This window comes from Rattus norvegicus, chromosome X (assembly GCF_021556685.1).
Source record: "Rattus norvegicus strain SHRSP/BbbUtx chromosome X, alternate assembly SHRSP_T2T, whole genome shotgun sequence".
NCBI classification, from domain to species: domain Eukaryota; kingdom Metazoa; phylum Chordata; class Mammalia; order Rodentia; family Muridae; genus Rattus; species Rattus norvegicus.
This window is the reverse complement of record NC_141554.1, coordinates 81,993,344-82,015,592: the sequence shown is the minus strand read 5'-3', so window position 1 is coordinate 82,015,592 and position 22,249 is coordinate 81,993,344. Positions and strand designations below refer to the sequence as shown.

At 36.5% G+C, this 22,249-nt stretch overlaps 1 long non-coding RNA gene across 24 annotated transcripts in view; it reads right to left on the bottom strand.

The window, feature by feature from the left end:
• Nucleotides 1–22,249, bottom strand: part of LOC134484057 (uncharacterized) — a 166,402-nt gene that overhangs the window by 28,392 nt on the left and 115,761 nt on the right. For 11 of the 24 annotated variants that reach the window (XR_015646603.1, XR_015646596.1, XR_015646621.1 and 8 more), the window contains one exon: nucleotides 20,715–21,705. The exons of 2 other annotated variants lie outside the window; for them this stretch is intronic. This is a non-coding gene — a long non-coding RNA (uncharacterized LOC134484057). Of the gene's footprint in view, nucleotides 1–9,621; nucleotides 9,732–10,163; nucleotides 10,450–17,567; nucleotides 17,652–20,284; nucleotides 21,706–22,249 lie in introns of those variants that run through there. 11 more of the 24 variants (XR_015646620.1, XR_015646599.1, XR_015646608.1 and 8 more) reach the window with 5 other exon arrangements.

Sequence of the window (22,249 nt, the reverse complement as noted above, 5' to 3'; positions counted from 1 at the left end):
CAGGATTGTTGTTTTGTTTGTTTGTTTTTTTAAATTTTGGTTTGGTTTGGTTTTGCAGAAAATATCACAATGGGCATGGTGACATATTTGTTTAACCCAAGCATTTGGGACGTGGAGGAAAGATGATTAGGAGATTAAAGATAGCTTACATTTGGGTCTAGAGAGGTGGTTCAGTGCTTCAGAGCCCTAATGCTCTTGCAGAAAAATCAGGTTCAATTTCTATCGCCCACATGGTGGCTCAGAAACATCTGAAACTCCAGTTCCTGGGGAGCTGGTATTTTCTTTTGACCTCTATGGGCACCAGGCATGCACGTGAAGCAAATACATACATCCAGGCAAAGCACCAATAACACAAAATAAATAAAACTTAAAAAACAAAGTAAAAGTTATTTTTGCTACATTAATGATTTTCGAGGTTAGCCTAGGTTATATGAGTTTCTATTTAATAACTCCCCAGATAAATAACACATTATGTTAACAACTCTGAAAAATCATATCTCAAATATTTTCTTTCATTAATTCAAAACTAGTGATAACATAAAAGACATTTATAAGGATCTTTCTGCAGCACATTTTACAGTCATCAAATTTACCATCATATATCTATGTTCTACCTGTTATCAGTTTCAGAACATAAAAAGATTCTTGGTGGCTGGTTGCCTTAAGGTTATTTTGTGGATTTATTAAATTCAGTATTCCAACAAATACATTTTCTCTGTGTCTTTGTGGAAAAAAAAGAGATTCTCTGCAAATCTGTTTAACTTTTGGGTTTTGCTTCTCAATGGAATGTTTCAATGAAACAGTGATGACAGAAGAAAACAATAGTTAAGTAACTGTTTTCCTCATGCTACATTATTGCCCTCCCATTAAGTATTATGTTCTTACATTTCTACATAGATTGAAAAATATTAATGAACAAATCAGTAAAGAAGAGGTCAGCACACCATTGTAATGATGATTTGTATGAGATCACATGAACGCATTGTATATTATTTCATATTGTTTATAGATGTGACATTTCTGATATTAATACAAAATGCATTTCGAATAATTAGCTGATCGTATACAAAGATAAAATGCAGTTCAAATGTTAAAAACTTTTACTAATTCCACCCACAAAGCTGTCATATTGTAAAATTAAAAATAGTACCAAATAAATCTCAAGAAATTAATATTGATTCTTAATGGTTATATCTTGCAAACTTCTATCCATCATGCAAAAATGTATTTTCACAGGAAAATTATCTAATAGAATTGAGGTAAAATTTTCCTTAATATTTTATTATAAAGTTTTATTGTTTTAAAGTGTTTCTTTGCCTTGTAATTAAACACATAACATTTTTAAAAGGAACAAATCATTTCAAGATGAATTTGGGAAAAATATCACATTATATTGGCTAAATGAATGAGAGAAAATTTGTCATTAGTGAGATTTGATGTTAAATTATTTTTGCTGAAGGGAATGCTATTGTACCCAGCTAGTATCTATGAATAGGTAATGTAAACTCTAATTTAGTTTTGCCAGTTAAATGTTGCATCTTTTAAGCCCAGTCCAGCCTTTTCTTCTTACATTTTGTCTGCTAATAACTTGAACTACTTTACTCATATATTTTCCCAGTCAGTTTAAAAATGTTTTCCTCATGCTACATTATTGCCTTCCCATTAAGTATTATGTTCTTACATTTCTACATAGATTGAAAAATATTGATGAACAAATCAGTAAAGAAGAGGTCAGTACACCATTGTAATGATGCTTTGTATGAGATCACATGAACACATTGTATATTATTTCATATTGTTTATAGATGTGACATTTCTGATCTTAATACAAAATGCATTTCAGTTTTAAAAATGACATTCTTTATATTTCTTACAATCTATAGCTGAATCTAAATTTTATTCACCTTATACAGGTTCCCTTTCATAAACTTTTTTTGCATTTTTAAAATAATTAAAAAATTAGTTATATATAGGTCCAAGTATCTACATATGGGTATGAGCACATGGACATAAGTGCCTGTGAGCCTAGAGCTATCCAATCCAGGAATTGGAGTTACAGTGGGCTGGGTCTTAAGTACGTGGTCTGATCTGAACTGACAGCATCTGGAAAAGCAGCAAGTATATTTAATCACTGAGCAATCCAGCTCCAGAATTGCATTCTCTAACTAGGATGCACAATATTTGTTTCTCTTTTTGTGATGTTTGTAGTGCTGAAACCTATTATTAGATTTATTACCTCATTGAAAATGTAAAGTGAAGTATTTTGAGAGGAAGAAGTAGATGGATCTTGGTGAATTTTGATGGCATTCTGGACTAAATACAAAGCTCCAGGCAAGCCCGGGCCAAATACTGAAACAATATCTCAGTATATGGTTTTCTTTATGACATTCTCATACATAAATAGAATTGTACTTTGCTCATACTTGTGACCATCAGCTCTCATCATCTCCATTCCCTTCTTATTGATCTTTCCCCTATGTAGTCACCTTTCTCTGTTCATGCTATTTGTATAAATAAATGTGTGTATGTATATATGTATATATATATGTATATATATATATAAAATCATTTTTATCAGTGGCTACAGTAATGTCTCAGTTGATAGATGTCTTGCAATACTAGGATTGAGACCTATGTAAATGTACCCCAATTACATGCAAATGTGTTTATAAAAATAAGAGAAAATCATTGTTGACTATAATTTAAATGACAGATATTTTGAATATTTCTCATTCTAGAAATGGACAGAAATACTTGAAGTGAAACCTATTAATAGGGAGAGTTTCTTGTACAGTAAAAACTTTGACCAGTCCTAATTATAACATATGCAGGAAGTCAAAAAGATGGATTTCCTTCATTAAAACCATTGTATTTTAAAGGGTTCAGGACATTTCTGAGATCGTTAAATGTAAAAGTGCCTCATCTGTTCAAACCACTTGCTTTATCTTATAGTAGAAGTTTCTTGTAGCACCCACTTAAATATGACACTGGCCAGGCTCAGTTTGAAAGAACCATTGCTGATCTAATCAGAAGCGTATGACTAATAAAAGTTTTACAAGATGAAGAAGGCAGTTGTATAGATTTAGCAAATTAGTCAGGACAATTTTGATCAACTGTCAAGTAAAGCTGTCTAACCTGAAGAGTGTATAGACATCGAAGCTGCCATACAGAAAGGTGATTAACCAGTAAAACTTTACTTTCATTTCATGAGGTTTTAAAACTTCGAGAAGTTTATTTACTAATCTTAGTAAACAGGAATGCCATTATTCTAAACCATAAAAGACAAGTGTTTTTACTGTGGCTGCTGTACAGACTCAAATAGAGATTAAAATGGAGGGCGAGTGGGACTGAGACTGGTATCTATGAACTTTGTGTAGTTTATTTGATGAGATCCATTCATCTCTTCATGGAATCTCTTACACTGAAGTTACATTTGCTATGGGTACTTATGAGTTTATAGATGTTTCTGCCAAAAATAAGGATATGAGACATGAACAAAATAACTTATTCCCATCTTCCAGAATGGTTAAGCACATAAATTGAGAATACATGGTGAAATGCAGAGAAGTATGCTGAAGAAGAGTGGCAAAAGCAGGATGGAGTCGAAAGAGTTAAAATGACAAGATGACTCATTCATGGTGCAGAAGAATTCAAGAACAACTGCCTGCCTATACATGCAACAGATCCAAAATGAAAGAATTTCTGTTTTGATCAGATAGCAAAACAGAAGACAGTATCAGGCAGATAGCATCCTCCCTTCAGGAGTCATCAACAAAGCCTTTTAAAATGGCGTATAAGTTCTATCACCGCACCACACTGAACCTACATGATCTCATCTGAAATGGTGTATAAAAGATGGCACCTATATGAGAAGGCTCTGGAGTTTCTGGTGGTAACAACAAAGGAAGACAGGAAAGCTCCTAATGAGACTCTATACTTCTCCCAAGGCTTGTCTATCTAATGATATCTGACGTACATCTATCTCCTACATCCTTGATGATGGTTCTTTCTAATACACTTTAATACAAAATAAACAAATAGAACAAAAATGGGCTGTTATAGCTACATTGCTTTAGCTGTGAAATTTCCTTCTTTTTTTCTGGCTTAAGTGTTTCTGTTAAATAGATAATGGTCATTTAATTTTATTCATGAATCATTTGCTGATTTTGTCCAGATTGTTTTATATCACATTTCAATAATTTTCCCGTGGCTGATCTTAAACACTCAAGTTGCAGTGATCCCTCCACCTTTGTCTCTTGAAGTAGTTGATATTCCAGACATGTACCAATAGACCAAGTTCAGGATAGGGAATTTAAATACCAACAGTATTGGTATTTTTTGGCTGAATAGGAATCTTGCATGTGGGATGTCTATCCTGTACTATTAAGAACATTTAATAAGATTTATAGCCTGTGCAAGTTATTTGAGACAACCAGAAATGCCTCTAGACAATGACAAATGTTCCTTTTGGGAAAACTAACATTTGTTAAGAATCTGTGGTCTAGGGAGCTGGAGGGCTGGAGGGCTGGCTAAGCAGTTAAGAGCATTTACTGTTCTTGCAGAGGATCTAAGTTTGGTTCCCAGCTCCTACTTTGGTTACTCCTAAGGTTCTGTTACTACAGCCCTGGGGGTTCTGACACCACACCCTCTTCATGCCTCCAAGAGAAAGTGCACTAAGCACACCTACACACACACACACACACACACACACACACACACACACACACACACACACACACACAGTCTTTAAAGAAGAGCCACTACTCTCTGTAGTGTAGCCTGAAGAATATTCTTTTGTTTTTTAATAATTCAATAAATCTACAAGAATATGCCTTGGTATTTCTCAATCTTCGCTTATACTTTCAGCCATATAATATTATTTAATGTTAATGTTGAAGTTTATAACCCTTTTCATTTCTGTTGTTTTCTTGAATTACAGCTTTTAAGATTTTTTTTCTCCTGTTGCTTAGCTTCTTAATGCCTTACTCCCTGGTTTCATAGTTTCTGAATGTTAGTTCCTCTTTAATGATCTTTCGCTTTTATTACACTAAAAATACTTATCTATTTTCACTTACATTGCTCTTTAATGTTTTCCTTTTCTCCTACATCTTGCCTCTCAAAGCAAAATCTATTATTTTTATTAAATACTGAATTTCTTCTAGTTTTACTATATGTTATAAAAATTTTTTTAATATTTAAATTTTTCTAGTTTTGGTCACTTAATGTCTCAGTTTTTTTACTTCTGACTTATAGCATATTATTACTTTCTGTGATTTATATCACTTTCTCAGTATCATTTTGCTTGTTAAATAGATGATTATTGTTTTGATTTGTCCTGTGACTCTTAATTTCATATTCTGTAATGATGATTCTTGGATATTCTTTATTTCATGGGCTCATTTTAATAAATGTATATTTTATTTATGGTTTTCATGCAATACATTTGATCATATTTTCCATTCCCACAATTCTCCCATATCCTCCTCAACTCTCTACTTTTACAGTGATGTTTTTGTAAAAATATTGAGAATGATATTTTTCTGTGAATTTTTTTTCTAAAAATGTATGGCATATATGTTTCAAGGTATATTTTCTAATTTCCCAGTTTTCATTTTCGCTTTGGAGAGGTTTTTTTTTTTTGTATTGTTCAAAGTTATATTCATTTTCTTTTTGAGATTTTTGTAGCTTTTTTCCCCTTAGTTATTTTTATCTGGAATTTATCTTTTCTCTATTTTATCCAGTTATAATTTGGTTCCATTCTTACCAGTTTTTCTTTGATGTGCAGGCCTATGCCAGAAGGAACTCCTAGTTATTCAGCGTTCAGAATTCACAGGAACCTTAACGATGCAACTCATTTAGATAGCACTCCAGACTTTTTGCACTTGTTTGCCGTGGGATGGGGAAATCATGCCTTTCAGCAGTTGCTCTTAGTTTGGCTTTTCCCACAAACACCCATGAGTCATTTTGGTATTTTCCTGTTTCTTGTCTTCCAGATGTCCTGAAGCTTAATTTCTCTTTCCCACAATATACCAAGAGTGATTCTATTCAAGCCCTAGAAGTGATGGTGAGTTATTTTCTACTGCTGGCAGTTTGTTATTCTTAGAACTATCTTGTCACCTACTTGTAGGTATTATCTATGGGGTTTTTGTTTGTTTTTTTTTGTACTTATCTGTTATGGTAGCATTTAGACAGCTCCAAGAAAATAAGCTGTCACTGCACTCCTTCCAGTATCTTCTCAGGGAACTGGGTTTTGTGGTATTTGTTATTTTTGCATTAAATTATCACAACATTGTCTTTATTATTTCACTTAAAAAAGCTCCTCTCTTTTCTCCTTTCAAATTTAAGATCTGTGTATGGCACTGCCATCCTCCTTCTTTCTAGGATAAATCCTTGTACAAATCTAGAGTCCCTTCTTTAATGTATATTCTGCTATATAAATTACCTTTAAACTCCATTGGCTCTTTCTTATTTCTACTTTGTGGCACCAAGAATCTTGCTCCCTGATACGTTCTCATTGATTTTGCTTATAATACTATTTAGAGGGCAATAGCTCAATTCTTCATTTAGCAAATACAGTGTACTTCATTTTATCCTTCTTTACATATTTAGTCCTACTTCATGGATTCTACACCTGGGTGATAGAAAACTATATATTTTGGCTTTTTTGAATACACACACATGCACACACATGTGTGTATATATATAAATATATATATATATATATATATATATCATGTTGAATGTACATGAGCTAATGTACATTATCTCTCCCATAATACTAGCAAAGTACTAAGAGCTCCACTTTGCACATAAAACTGATCCTGGCATAATTTAAGCACTGCTCAATTTTCATAACTAATAGTAACTGGCAGAATTTATAAAGTTACTCATTCACATGTATTCTGGTTCATTCATACATTTAAACTGCTACTATCCCATTTATTTCAATTATTTTAAAGTATACATCTATCATCACATGTTTTACTCAAAATAGAAAGAGAATTGGGTAAAGAAAATGAGATAGAATAAAGAAAAGTAATGGGAAGAAAAGTGCATGGGAAGAAGGCAGAAGAGATGATAACAGGGAAGAATAAAATTAAATCAGTAGAACAGCTTACCTCCCAAAAGAACAAAACCATTTGGTAAAATTAAAGATTATTTAAAAATTGAAAAATAACGAACTAGTCAACTCTAGTACTCATATGATAAGTGTGTAGGGTTTTTTTTAACCACCTGGATGTCTTATCGTTTACAGCTTATACTGTGGATGGAATAGAAGCCACTTATTTGACTGGAATTCAAACATGTTAGACTCGAATGGGCTGTTTACATTGGGAGCTCATGGTGGGTTAAATTCCATTGTTCCCTGACTGCTGAGCAAAAATGATTGCAGCTGTAAAACAGGCTCTGACTCTGGCTCTGGCTCTGGCTATGGTTCCCACTGTGTCTTAGGGCCTAAAAATTCCCTCTTTGGTACTGACTTTATCATCTTAATGAACTTCTGGAGCTCTGGTATAGATACTTTACTTCTGGCTTAACTCTTCTTTGTGGGTCACATTCTCCACTGAAATATAATTGTTTACAGTCTTTTCTGTCCCATAGGACTATACAGGTCTTCAAGTGGTGCTCATTTAATCCATCGTGGATGACAAAATTTCAAGTTGTATATATAAAAATGTGAGAGCCTTTGATGATTCTAGCTGAAAGGCTTATTTGTATACTCTCTCCCAGAATAGTTTCCCTCTGCTGAACTGGTTAGCAAGCTAAAGCAAAATAGTATTTCTCTATTGAGTACTGCTCAGGACTTCCATCTAAAACTATTTTGGCAAAATGTCAGCCAGTGGACTTGAAGATTTATTTTTTTTTCAATGCTTTCCTTATTAATTTGCTTGGTATTTTGTGTTCAAATACTTTGGTTTCTTTGTAAGTCTAACATGTCAGTATTTCAGAATTTAGTCTGTTTACTGTTGTCCTTTAACTTTGTAAGCAACTCTAATTTCTGTCTTAGTTAGGGTTTTACTGCTGTGAACAGACACTATGACCAAGGCAACTCTTATAGCAACAACATTTAATTGGGGCTGGCTTACAAGATTAGACGTTCAGCTTAGTATCATGAAGGTGGGAACATGGCAGCATCCAGGCAGGCATGGTACAAGAGGAGCTGAGAGTTCTACATCTGCATTGGAAGGCTGCTAGCAGAATACTGACTTCCAGGCAGCTAGGGTAAGAGTCTTAAGCACCCACACTGACACATTTCCTCCAACAAAGCCACACCTTCTAATAGTGCCACTCCCTGGGCAAAGCATATACAAACCATCACACAGTTCTTATTAAAAAATGCATCAATTGATTCTATTTTTATTTTTAGAGACGGGAAAGGGGCCGGTATCTCTAACATCATCTCACTCTATGAAATCACCAGCCTTTATTTTAACAGCATGAGACAGAATAATTAAACAGGAAAGACTTGTACAGAAAAAAGGACATATGCATATAGAAGAAACCTATGTCCTGTGGAACCATTTGCAATCTATTTTTAATGTGCTAAAGAATTGTGCTAGTGAGGACTGCAATGGAGGAGTTAGGGCAAGGAATGAAAAAGCAGAAAGGGTTTGCAACCCCATAGGAAGAACATTATCAACCAACCAGACCCTCCACACCTCCCAGGGACTAAACCACCAACCCAAGAGTACACATGGAGGTACCTATGGCTCCAGCTCCATATGTAGCAGAGGATGGACTTATCTGGCGTCCATGGGAGAGGAGGCCCTTGATTCTATGGAGACTCTATGCCCCAGCATAGGGGAATGCTGGGGCGGTGAGGCAGGAGTGGGTGGGTGGGTAGGAGAGCACCCTCATATAATCAGGGAGGAGGGGAGATGGTATAGGGGGTTTGGATACCATTTGAAATGGAAATAAATAAAATAACTAATTAAAATAAAAATAAATTACAAGATAGAAAAAAGAATTGTGATAGACCTTTTTAAAATAGTGATTGGGTGGTGTTTCTGTAAAAAAAAAACAATGAAGAGTTGACATCTTAACAGTAGTGAATTTTCTATCTTAAGTATGTATAATTTTACTCTATTCAGGATTTTAAGTTCTGGAAAGTTTTTGTAAAATGTTTGTTTGTTTGTTTGTTTTTACACTCCAGATTCACCTCCAAGTCCACCCTCCAACTGTTCCACATTCCATACCCACCCCCACCCCGCACTCCCCTGTCTCCACTAGGATGTCCCCACACTCATCCACTACCCCATGCCACCAGACTTCTAAACTCTCTGGGGCCTCCAGTCTCTTATTAAGTGCATCTTCTCTGACTGAACCCAGACCTGGTAGTCCTCTGCTGTCTATGTGTTGGGGAACTCATATCAGCTGGTGTATCAGTTGGTGATAAAGTGTCTGAGAGATCTCAGGGGTCCAGGTTAACTGAGACTGCTGGTCCTCCTACAGGGTTGCCCTCCTCATCAGCTTCCTCCAGCTTTTCCCTAATTCAACCAGAGGGGTCAGCAGCTTCTGTTCATTGGTTGGGTGCAAATATCTGCATCTGACTCTTTCAGCTGCTTGTTGGACTTTTTTGAGGGCAGTCATGATAGGTCCCTTTTTTTGAGCACACCATACCTTTAGTAATGCTATCAGGTCTTGGGGCCTCCCTGTGAGCTGGATCCCAGTTTGAGCCAGGCACTGGACTTCTTTTCCTCGGGTTCTTCTCCATTTCCATCACTGCAGTTCTTTCAGACAGGGACAATTATGGGTCAGAGTTTTGACTGTGGGATAGCAACTCCATCCCTCACTTGATATCCTGTCTTTCTAGTGGAGGTGGGTTCTACAAGTTTCCTCTCCTCGATGTAGGTCATTTTACCTAGCGCCCCACCCCCACCCCCTCTTTTGAGTCCTGAGAGTCTTTTACCTCCCAGGTCTCTGGCTCATTCTGGAGGGTCCTCCCAACCTCCCAGCTCCCAAGATTATCTGTTTCCTTTCTTTCTGCTGGCCCTTAGGGCTTCAGTCCTTTTCCCCAATCCAACAGCAGATCATGTTTCCCTCTCCCCAATCCCTACCCTCTTTCTATCCAAGGTTCCTCCCTCCCTCCCCATTGTGGTTACTTTCTTCTCCCTCCCAAGTGGGACTGAGGAGTTCTCATTTGGGCCCTTCAGTTTACTGACCTTTTTGAGTTTTGTGGACTGTATCTTGGGTATTCTGTACTTTTTTTTCTTTTGGATGATGTCCACTTATTAGCAAGTATATACCATGCATTTTTTTTTCGGTCTGAGTTACCTCACTCAGGATGATATTTTCTAGTGCCGTCCATTTTCATGCAAAACTCAGAATGTCCTCATTCTTAACAGCTGACTAGTATTCCATTGTGAAATGAACCATATTTTCTGTATCCATTCTTCTGTTGTGGGACATCTGGGATATTTCCAGCTTCTAGTTATAAAAATAAGGCTGCTAAATGAAAGAAAAGCAAAAGGATTATTGAAAATTACCTGATCCATGCTCCCTTCAGACAGGTACTTGCATATGTTCACAGGAAGGCTGTGGCCTTAGGGATCTTCTAAAATATCTTGCCAAGTTATATTCTATGGATTGTAACTTTCAATAAAATGTTTATTGCAGCATAAAAAAAATAAGGCTGCCAAGAACATAGTGAAACATGTGCCCCTGTGGCATAGTGGAGCATTTTTTTGGGTATATTCCTAAGAGTGGTATTGCTGGGTCTTTAGGTAGATCTATTTCCAATTTTCTGAGGAACCTCCAAATTGATTTCTAGAGTGGTTGTACCTGTTCACAATCCCACCAGCAATGAAGGAGTGTTCCTCTTTCTCCACATCCTCGCCAACATGTGCTGTCACCTGAGGTTTAGAGCTTAGCCATTCTGATAGGATAAGGTGGAATCTCAAGGTTGTTTTGAACATTTCTTTAAGTGCTTCTCAGCCATTCACAATTCCCCTGTTGTGAATTCTAGGCTTAGTTCTAGACCCCATTTTTGATTGGATTGTTTGGGTTTTTGGTAGTTAGCTTCCTGAGTTCTTTATATATTTTGGATATTAGCCCTCTATCAGATGTGGGTTTAGTGAAGATTATATTTTTCCAATCTGTAGGTTGACTATATCCATGCCTTTCAGATGCTTTCCAGTTTCATGAGGTTCCATTTATCAATTCTTTTTTTTTTTAGTTTTTTTTTTTATTAACTTGAGTATTTCTTATATACATTTCGAGTGTTATTCCCTTTCCCGGTTTCCGGGCAAACATCCCCCTCCCCCCTCCCCTTCCTTATGGGTGTTCCCCTCCCAACCCTCCCCCCATTGCCGCCCTCCCCCCCCACAGTCTAGTTCACTGGGGGTTCAGTCTTAGCAGGACCCAGGGCTTCCCATTCCACTGGTGCTCTTACTAGGATATTCATTGCTACCTATGAGGTCAGAGTCCAGGGTCAGACCATGTATAGTCTTTAGGTAGTGGCTTAGTCCCTGGAAGCTCTGGTTGCTTGGCATTGTTGTACATATGGGGTCTTGAGCCAATTCAAGCTCTTCCAGTTCTTTCTCTGATTCCTTCAACGGGGGTCCTATTCTAAGTTCAGTGGTTTGCTGCTGGCATTCGCCTCTGTATTTGCTGTATTCTGGCTGTGTCTCTCAGGAGCGATCTACATCTGGCTCCTGTCAGTCTGCACTTCTTTGCTTCATCCATCTTGTCTAATTGGGTGGCTGTATATGTATGGGCTAAATGTGGGGCAGGCACTGAATGGGTGTTCCTTCAGTCTCTTTTAATCTTTGCCGCTCCCTTCCCTGCCAAGGGTATTCTTTTTCCTCATTTAAAGAAGGAGTGAAGCATTCACATTTTGATCATCCGTCTTGAGTTTCGTTTGTTCTAGGGATCTAGGGTAATTCAAGCATTTGGGCTAATAGACACTTATCAATGAGTGCATACCATGTGTGTTTTTCTGTGATTGGGTTACCTCACTCAGGATGATATTTTCCAGTTCCAACCATTTGCCTACGAATTTCATAAAGTCGTTGTTTTTGATAGCTGAGTAATATTCCATTGTGTAGATGTACCACATTTTCTGTATCCATTCCTCTGTTGACGGGCATCTGGGTTCTTTCCATTTTCTGGCTATTATAAATAAGGCTGCGATGAACATAGTGGAGCACGTGTCTCTTTTATATGTTGAGGCATCTTTTGGGTATATGCCCAAGAGAGGTATAGCTGGATCCTCAGGCAGTTCAATGTCCAATTTTCTGAGGAACCTCCAGAATGATTTCCAGAATGGTTTTACCAGTCTGCAATCCCACCAACAATGGAGGAGTGTTCCTCTTTCTCCACATCCTCGCCAGCATCTGCTGTCACCTGAGTTTTTGATCTTAGCCATTCTCACTGGTATAAGGTGAAATCTCAGGGTTGTTTTGATTTGCATTTCCCTTATGACTAAAGATGTTGAACATTTCTTTAGGTGTTTCTCAGCCATTCGGCATTCCTCAGCTGTGAATTGTTTGTTTAGCACTGAACCCCATTTTTTAATAGGGTTATTTGTCTCCCTGTGGTCTAACTTCTTGAGTTCTTTGTATATTTTGGATGTAAGGCCTCTATCTGTTGTAGGATTGGTAAAGATCTTTTCCCAATCTGTTGGTTGCTGTTTTGTCCTAACCACAGTGTCCTTTGCCTTACAGAAGCTTTGCAGTTTTATGAGATCCCATTTGTCGATTCTTGATCTTAGAGCATAAGCCATTGGTGTTTTGTTCAGGAAATTTTTCCAGTGCCCATGTGTTCCAGATGCTTCCCTAGTTTTTCTTCTATTAGTTTGAGTGTTTGTGGTTTGATGTGGAGGTCCTTGATCCACTTGGACTTAAGCTTTGTACAGGGTGATAAGCATGGATCGATCTGCATTCTTCTACATGTTGACCTCCAGTTGAACCAGCACCATTTGCTGAAAATGCTATCTTTTTTCCATTGGATGGTTTTGGCTCCTTTGTCAAAAATCAAGTGACCATAGGTGTGTGGGTTCATTTCTGGGTCTTCAATTCTATTCCATTGGTCTATCTGTCAGTCTTTGTACCAATACCATGCAGTTTTTATCACTATTGCTCTGTAATACTGCTTGAGTTCAGGGACAGTGATTCCCCCTGAAGTCCTTTTATTGTTGAGGATAGTTTTAGCTATCCTGGGTTTTTTATCATTCCAGATGAATTTGCAAATTGTTCTGTCTAACTCTTTGAAGAATCGAATTGGTATTTTGATGGGGATTACATTGAATCTGTAGATCGCTTTTGGTAAAATGGCCATTTTTACTATATTAATCCTGCCAATCCATGAGCATGGGAGATCTTTCCATCTTCTGAGGTCTTCTTCAATTTCTTTCTTCAGTGTCTTGAAGTTCTTATTGTACAGATCTTTTACTTGCTTGGTTAAAGTCACACCGAGGTACTTTACAGTATTTGGGTCTATTATGAAGGGTGTCGTTTCCCTAATTTCTTTCTCAGCTTGTTTCGCTTTTGTGTAGAGGAAGGCCACTGATATATTTGAGTTATTTTTATACCCAGCCACTTTGCTGAAGTTGTTTATCAGCTTTAGTAGTTCTCTGGTGGAACTTTTGGGATCACTTAAATATACTATCATATCATCTGCAAATAGTGATATTTTGACTTCTTTTCCGATCTGTATTCCCTTGACCTCCTTTTGTTGTCTGATTGCTCTGGCTAGAACTTCAAGAACTATATTGAATAAGTAGGGAGAGAGTGGGCAACCTTGTCTAGTCCCTGATTTTAGTGGGATTGCTTCAAGTTCCTCTCCATTTACTTTAATGTTAGCAACTGGTTTGCTGTATATGGCTTTTACTATGTTTAGGTATGGGCCTTGAATTCCTATTCTTTCCAGGACTTTTATCATGAAGGGGTGTTGAATTTTGTCAAATGCTTTCTCAGCATCTAATGAAATGATCATGTGGTTCTGTTCTTTCAGTTTGTTTATATAATGGATCACGTTGATGGTTTTCCGTATATTAAACCATCCCTGCATGCCTGGGATGAAGCCTACTTGATCATGGTGGATGATTGTTTTGATGTGCTCTTGAATTCGGTTTGCCAGAATTTTATTGAGTATTTTTGCGTCGATATTCATAAGGGAAATTGGTCTGAAGTTCTCTTTCTTTGTTGTGTCATTGTGTGGTTTAGGTATAAGAGTAATTGTGGCTTCGTAGAAGGTATTCGGTAGTGATCCATCTGTTTCAATTTTGTGGAATAGTTTGGATAATATTGGTACGAGGTCTTCTATGAAGGTTTGATAGAATTCTGCACTAAACCCGTCTGGACCTGGGCTCTTTTTGGTTGGGAGACCTTTAATGACTGCTTCTATTTCCTTAGGAGTTATGGGGTTGTTTAACTGGTTTATCTGTTCCTGATTTAACTTCGGTACCTGGTATCTCTCTAGGAAATTTTCCATTTCCTGCAGATTTTCAAGTTTTGTTGAATATAGGTTTTTATAGTAAGATCTGATGATTTTTGAATTTCCTCTGAATCTGTAGTTATGTCTCCCTTTTCATTTCTGATTTTGTTAATTTGGACGCACTCTCTGTGTCCTCTCGTTAGTCTGGCTAAGGGTTTATCTATCTTGTTGATTTTCTCAAAGAACCAACTTTTGGTTCTGTTGATTCTTTCTATGGTCCTTTTTGTTTCTACTTGGTTGATTTCAGCTCTGAGTTTGATTATTTCCTGCCTTCTACTCCTCCTGGGTGTATTTGCTTCTTTTTGTTCTAGAGCTTTTAGGTGTGCTGTCAAGCTGCTGATATATGCTCTTTCCTGTTTCTTTCTGCAGGCACTCAGCGCTATGAGTTTTCCTCTTAGCACAGCTTTCATTGTGTCCCATAAGTTTGGGTATGTTGTATCTTCATTTTCATTAAATTCTAAAAAGTTTTTAATTTCTTTCTTTATTTCTTCCTTGACCAGGTTATCATTGAGTAGAGCAATGTTCAATTTCCACGTATATGTGGGCATTCTTCCCTTATTGTTATCGAAGACCAGTTTTAGGCCGTGGTGGTCCGATAGCACGCATGGGATTATTTCTATCTTTCTGTACCTGTTGAGGCCCGTTTTTTGACCAATTATATGGTCAATTTTGGAGAAAGTACCATGAGGAGCTGAGAAGAAGGTATATCCTTTTGCTTTAGGATAGAATGTTCTATAAATATCCGTTAAGTCCATTTGGCTCATGACTTCTCTTAGTCTGTCTACGTCTCTGTTTCATTTCTGTTTCCATGATCTGTCCATTGATGAGAGTGGGGTGTTGAAATCTCCTACTATTATTGTGTGAGGTGCAATGTGTGTTTTGAGCTTTAGTAAGGTTTCTTTTACGTATGTAGGTGCCCTTGTATTTGGGGCATAGATATTTAGGATTGAGACTTCATCTTGGTGGATTTTTCCTTTGATGAATATGAAGTGTCCTTCCTTATCTTTTTTGATGACTTTTAGTTGAAAATTGATTTTATTTGATATTAGAATGGCTACTTCAGCTTGCTTCTTCTGACCATTTGCTTGGAAAGTTGTTTTCCAGCCTTTCACTCTGAGGTAGTGTCTGTCTTTGTCTCTGAGGTGAGTTTCCTGTAGGCAGCAGAATGCAGGGTCCTCGTTGCGTATCCAGTTTATTAATCTATGTCTTTTTATTGGGGAGTTGAGGCCATTGATGTTGAGAGATATTAAGGAATAGTGATTATTGCTTCCCGTTATATTCATATTTCGATGTGAGGTTATGTTTGTGTGCTTTCATTCTCTTTGTTTTGTTGCCAAGACGATTAGTTTCTTGCTTCTTCTAGGGTATAGCTTGCCTCCTTATGTTGGGCTTTACCATTTATTATCCTTTGTAGTGCTGGATTTGTAGAAAGATATTGTGTAAATTTGGTTTTGTCATGGAATATCTTGGTTTCTCCATCAATGTTAATTGAGAGTTTTGCTGGATACAGTAACCTGGGCTGCCATTTGTGTTCTTTTAGGGTCTGTATGACATCAGTCCAGGATCTTCTGGCCTTCATAGTTTCTGGCGAGAAGTCTGGTGTGATTCTGATAGGTCTGCCTTTATATGTTACTTGACCTTTTTCCCTTACTGCTTTTAATATTCTTTCTTTATTTTGTGCGTTTGGTGTTTTGAGTATTATGTGACGGGAGGTGTTTCTTTTCTGGTCCAATCTATTTGGAGTTCTGTAGGCTTCTTGTATGCCTATGGGTATCTCTTTTTTTAGGTTAGGGAAGTTTTCTTCTATGATTTTGTTGAAGATATTTACTGGTCCTTTGAGCTGGGAGTCTTCACTCTCTTCTATACCTATTATCCTTAGGTTTGATCTTCTCATTGAGTACTGGATTTCCTGTATGTTTTGGACCAGTAGCTTTTTCTGCTTTACATTATCTTTGACAGTTGAGTCAATGATTTCTATGGAATCTTCTGCTCCCGAGATTCTCTCTTCCATCTCTTGTATTCTGTTGGTGAAGCTTGTATCTACAGCTCCTTGTCTCTTCTTTTGGTTTTCTATATCCAGGGTTGTTTCCATGTGTTCTTTCTTGATTGCTTCTATTTCCATTTTTAATTCCTTCAACTGTTTGATTGTGTTTTCCTGGAATTCTTTCAGGGATTTTTGCGATTCCTCTCTGTAGGCTTCTACTTGTTTATTAATGTTTTCCTGTGTTTCCCTAAGTGTGTTCATGTCTTTCTTGAAGGCTTTTCTCAATTCTGAGTCAGAGATCTTGACTGTGGGATGACAAACCCCTCCCTCACTTGATGCCCTTTCTTTTCTATTGGAAGTGGGTTCGACAAGTTCCCTCTCCCCACTGTAGGGCATTTCATCTAACCTCTCACCTCTCAGGTCTCTGGTACATTCTGGAGGGTCTCCCCCATCTCCTACCTCTCAAGGTTGCCTGTTTGTATTCTTTCTGCTGGCCCTCAGGGTTTCAATCCTGTTCCCCCACACCAATACCTGATCATGTTCCCCTTTTCCCCTCCCTGCCCCCTTTCTCACCCAGGTTCCTACCTCCCTCTTTCCTCCTGTGTTGCTTTCTTCTCTCTTCAAAGTGGGACTGAGGCATCCTCACTTAGACCCTTCAGCTTGCGAGCCTTTGTAAGTTCTGTGGACTGATCTTGGGTATTCGGTACTTTATTTGGCTAATATTCACTTATTAGTGAGTACATAACATGCATGTCATTTTGTGTCGAGTTAGGTCACTCAGAATATTTTCTAATTCCATCCATTTGCCTGCAAAACTCAGGATGTTCTTGTTGTTAATAGCTGAGTAGTATTCCATTGTGAATTTTTTAAAAAGATGTATTTATTATATAAACAGAATTCTGCCTGAATGTATGCCTACATACCAGAAGAGGGAACCAAATTTCACTATAGATGACTATGAGCCACCATATGGTTGCCAGGATTTGAACTCAGGACCTTGGAATGAGCAGCCAGTACTCCTAACCTCTGAGCCATCTCTCCATCCCATAGTTAATCTGACTTTATGTTGAGGTCCTTGATCATCTTGGACTTGAGTTTTGTGCAGGGTGATAAATATAGGTCTATCTGCATTCTTCTAAATACATACTGCCAGTTAGATGGGCACTATTTCTTGAAGATGCCTTCTTTTTTTTCCATTGTATGGTTTTCGCTTCTTTTTTTCCTGTACTACCTTTAGAAAATAGAGGACAGATAGGAATCATGCATGAGTATTTCTCTGTGTAATTAATTGTGATGGTTTAAAGAGAAAAAAAGCAAAATTTTGCAAGTAACTTAACACTGAATCTCATTTATGCATTTGGATGGTGGGTGTGTTGGGTTCATTATGACTTTTTAGTGGAGTACATGTAATAGTCCATGTTTTCCAGATGACATAATTTACATCTAAGATGTAATAAGACATTGGAAGAGCTCTCTTAATTGCACATTCATATTTTCACCTTTAACAAAGTACCTAGAATTCAGCAAGTCTCCAGAAGTTATTATAAATCTTGATTATATTTTGGCAATAATTGAGTTATTTCCAATTAAGAATTTTCTTTCATACTTGTAAATCACAAAATAGAGTAGGAACAGAATGCATTCCTGCCTAGCCCTTCCTATACTGACTTCCATTTCACACAGCCAAATTCAATTATTTTTAAATCAAGCAAAATCTATCCCTGGCACCCCCTATTTCATCTTCACTTACTGAAATAAGATATTTTAAGAAAAGATTTTCGTCACATAAAAATATACAATAAAATTTTAATGAAATAATGCATATAAATTAACTGTCATAGCTTGCCAATCTAAATTGCTGTTGATATTATTTTTATTGTGTCTGTAAAACTAATCAACATTTTTACATAGAAAGATAAAAAATGTCATGTTATGTTAGAATTCTTTATTTAAAATTAGTGCATTATAATTTAATAACTAAATATAAATCATTGACAGCATACAGTCACCTCATATTTCAAATCGATAAACTTCAAAAAGATTAAAAATTACTGGTATAATTTAAATGTATTTCATCATGTGAATTGTCAGCCAAATCATTTTGATTAAATATTCTAATCTTTTATTTTAGAATGACAAATTACTAACTTTTCTGACTTGAACTAAAAAATAAAATAGAAAAAAACAGCAGGAATATGTCACTGTGACATAAACAGTTTTACTTTAATCACCCAAATGAGGAGTCAGAATATTGCACAAATATTGTTGTACAGGTAGTCATGTATAGTTTTTGACCACCCAATCACTCTTTATCAGAATCATTCTACACATTTGTATAGTTGTTTCAAGTGACAGGTTGTGTTTGAGTTTACTCTTTGTTTAATATATTTCAGCTGTTTCTAAAATAAATTGAAATATGGTAAGAACTTTTAAAAAGACTGAAATACATATGCCACTATCTAGAGTTCATTACAGAAAAGACTGTTTCAATAGATTGTATGCTTAGCAAAAAACTAATGCTATTTATTGTAAGGTGTACTAACATAAGTTTATAGAATTAAAATAAAGGACACAACAATTTGATTCAATTTTATAATGATCAGACCTAAATATTTTTGGGTTTATTTTAGAGCATTACCTTTAACATGATGGAAAAGCATTAGCAAATACTCATGGTGGTAATGACACTTGAGAAAGTGGAATTTGGAGAACAAGTGGGCCACAGCTGATGTCACTACCTGTTACAGTGTTTTCACACAAGTATGTAGAAAATATCCAAGCTCTTAGATTAAGACATACTTCAGATAAGTAATGTCCATCTCCGATTTTTGCTTTCTAGTCCTATTCATTTTCTGGTAACATGTACAAAAGTCAACATAGTGCAGAAAAATCAGTGGACTAAGTCAAAGGAGCAAAAACAACAAATAAAACTATTCAAAATGAGAAAATAGGCTCATTATTTGCAGACAATATAACTGCATATGTAAGAATCTAAATATCTATAGTCTACTGCTAAAATTAGTATCAAGTTTAGTAAAATTGTAATAAAGCCAATTATTTTATGTGACACATCCCCCCAATCAGATAAGACCTTATTTTAAAAAACCTCTTCTTTCTTGAAAAGGTATCACTGTATAACCCAGGCTAGCCTTGGAATCACAAAGATTGACTGTCTCTGCCTCCCAAATGTTGGAATTAAAGGCAAGTGCCATCACATCCAGCTAAGAAACAGTGTGTTTATTTAATTTTAATTTTATTTATGTGTATGTATAGGTACATCTGCATGTATGTTATATATCTATGTGACTGTAAGCACCTCTTTGTGTGTATGTATGTGTGTATATATATATACATGTATATATATGTATATGTGTGTGTGTGTGTGTGTGTGTGTGTGTGTGTGTGTGTTGAGTAGAGACCAGAAGAAGCCCGGGGATACCTTAAAGCTGCATGTACAGGTGGTTGTAAACCGTCTCATGTGGGTACTGGGTTTAAAATTTTACTCCTCATAACTGAGTAGCAACTGCTCTTAGACAGTCAGTCATTTCTCCATCTGCCCAAGAAACTCTTGATGGCAGAATCCAAGAAGTAAAATACCTGGATATAATTTTCTTTTATTTTTGAGATATTAGTATAATTGCTACATTGTCTTTTCCATTTTCTCCCTATACACCTTTCTGTATACCTCCTTGACTTCTCTCAATTTATTCGTTTTTCAGTCATTCTTATTACACTTGTATATGTTTACAAATATACATTTCTAAATATAACCTGCTCAGTCTGTATATTACTTATATGTGTTTTCAGGGTTATCTATTTGGTACTGGATAACCAATTGGTGTGTTCTTTCTTGGTGAAGATTATTTCTCTCTCTCTCTCTCTCTCTCTCTCTCTCTCTCTCTCTCTCTCTCTCTCTCTCTCATTATTCCTTAGTTGTCTGTAGTTCTTTCTGTTAGCATTGTGTCCTCATGGACTTTTTCCTGTCTACATGCCCTCTATGAGGTAGCAGTGAAAAACTGGAACTCAATTTCAGCATGAAATGTTATTTATAACACTTAAACAGTTACATATTAATCTAATAAGCAGTAAAAATAAAGCATGTACTAAGCATCAAGAACTGATAACGTAAGTAAGCATGGACCCTTAATAAATAAACATGTGTACAGTACTCATAGAAAGGAAGAGTCAGTTTCACTTCAGATCAAGGCACAAGTTTAACATGACTTCCATAAAAATCCAAGAAAGAAGTATAAATATGTAACAAACTGATTCCCAGAGTTTTCAGAAATACAAGGACAGTAGATTAGTTATAATTTTGAAAAAATTTGAGAGCAAATCACATGATTTTAAGAAATTAATATATGGTCATAACACATGACAATACAGATTGGGTAGACTATACCTCCATGTTCTACTCCTGTGAAAAATTGAGGGAATGAATTACTGAAGGAAAGAGAAATGTGTTGTGGCTCACAGTTTCAGAGGTTTCATTCCATGGCACAATTACAAAATAAGTCAGGACATTATTGGACACAGTATGATTGAGAAAATTTTCTTTCATTCTGACAGCCTAGACAGTCCACTCAACCATGAACTGCTTGACCTATCGATGAGGCTAGTACTTCATATTTCAATTGCATATCAATAGTGCCAAGAGCTGGGAACAAAACCCACTAATAAATGATCTGTTCAGGTTATTTTATATTCAAATCAGAACAGAAACAAACATACTAGATCAGTAGAAACAAATAGAAATCTTGGAAATAATAATAATAATAATAATGATAATAATGATAATAATAATAATAATGACATAAGAAATATGGAAACTTTCTTTACTATCTAACAATAAAGATGCAGTAATTTTTACTAGTTATTTTATTTATTTACATTTCAAATGTTTTCTCCCTTCCTGGTCTCCCCTCTGTGAAAACCTCATCCAATCCTCCCTCCCTCCCCTTTGCCTCTAAGAAAGTGTTCCCCACACACTCACCCACTCCCATCTCATCTCTCTAGCATCCTCTTACACTGAAGCATCAATCTCCTACAGGACCAAGGGCCTCCCCTCCCACTGATGCCAGATAAGGCAACCCTCTGCGACATATGCAGCTGGAGCCATGGGTCCCTCCATGTATACACTCTTTGGTTGGTGGTTTAGTCCCTAGGAGCTCTGGTGGGTTTGCTTAGTTGATAATGTTCTTTCTATCAGGTTGCAAACTCCTTCGGCTTCTTCAGTCCTTCCCCTAACTCTTCCATTGGATCCTTGGGCTCAGGCCAATGGTTGCCTGTGAGGATCAAGATACAGTATCTTTATATAGGCATTTTAAACACACTCAAACTAAGTCTCCTTGTAGAAGTCCTAGTATTTAAGACTCAATTCATTATCTCTATAAGTGATTTTGACCACACATTATCAGTCCAACATTTTTAAACCATTTTGTCTTATACTTGATCCCATATCCAGCATCCTTTGAACAAAGAAACTAGACAGAAGAGAGCTTTCTCTTGATCATAGAATGAAGAGGTGGTTTTGAAAAAGAAGCTGAAAAAGAAGCCATTTTTTGAGGCTGCCTTTGGAATTGTGTAAGAATGGAAAAATTATACAGACCCCTCTTTTATTTGTCTCCAGAAGAGGATTACAGCAATACTTCCGATGGCTAAGTAAGTTGATTTCTAATGAATTTGAAGAAAATAACAAAGGAAACAACACACAACCGTCTTATTGGAATCACAGACCCACACTTTTGTGATATTACTTCTTGGCTTGTACAAAATATGGTTATGCTCTGAGTACTACACCTTCTGATCTGTTGGTGAGGCTCTCCTCTG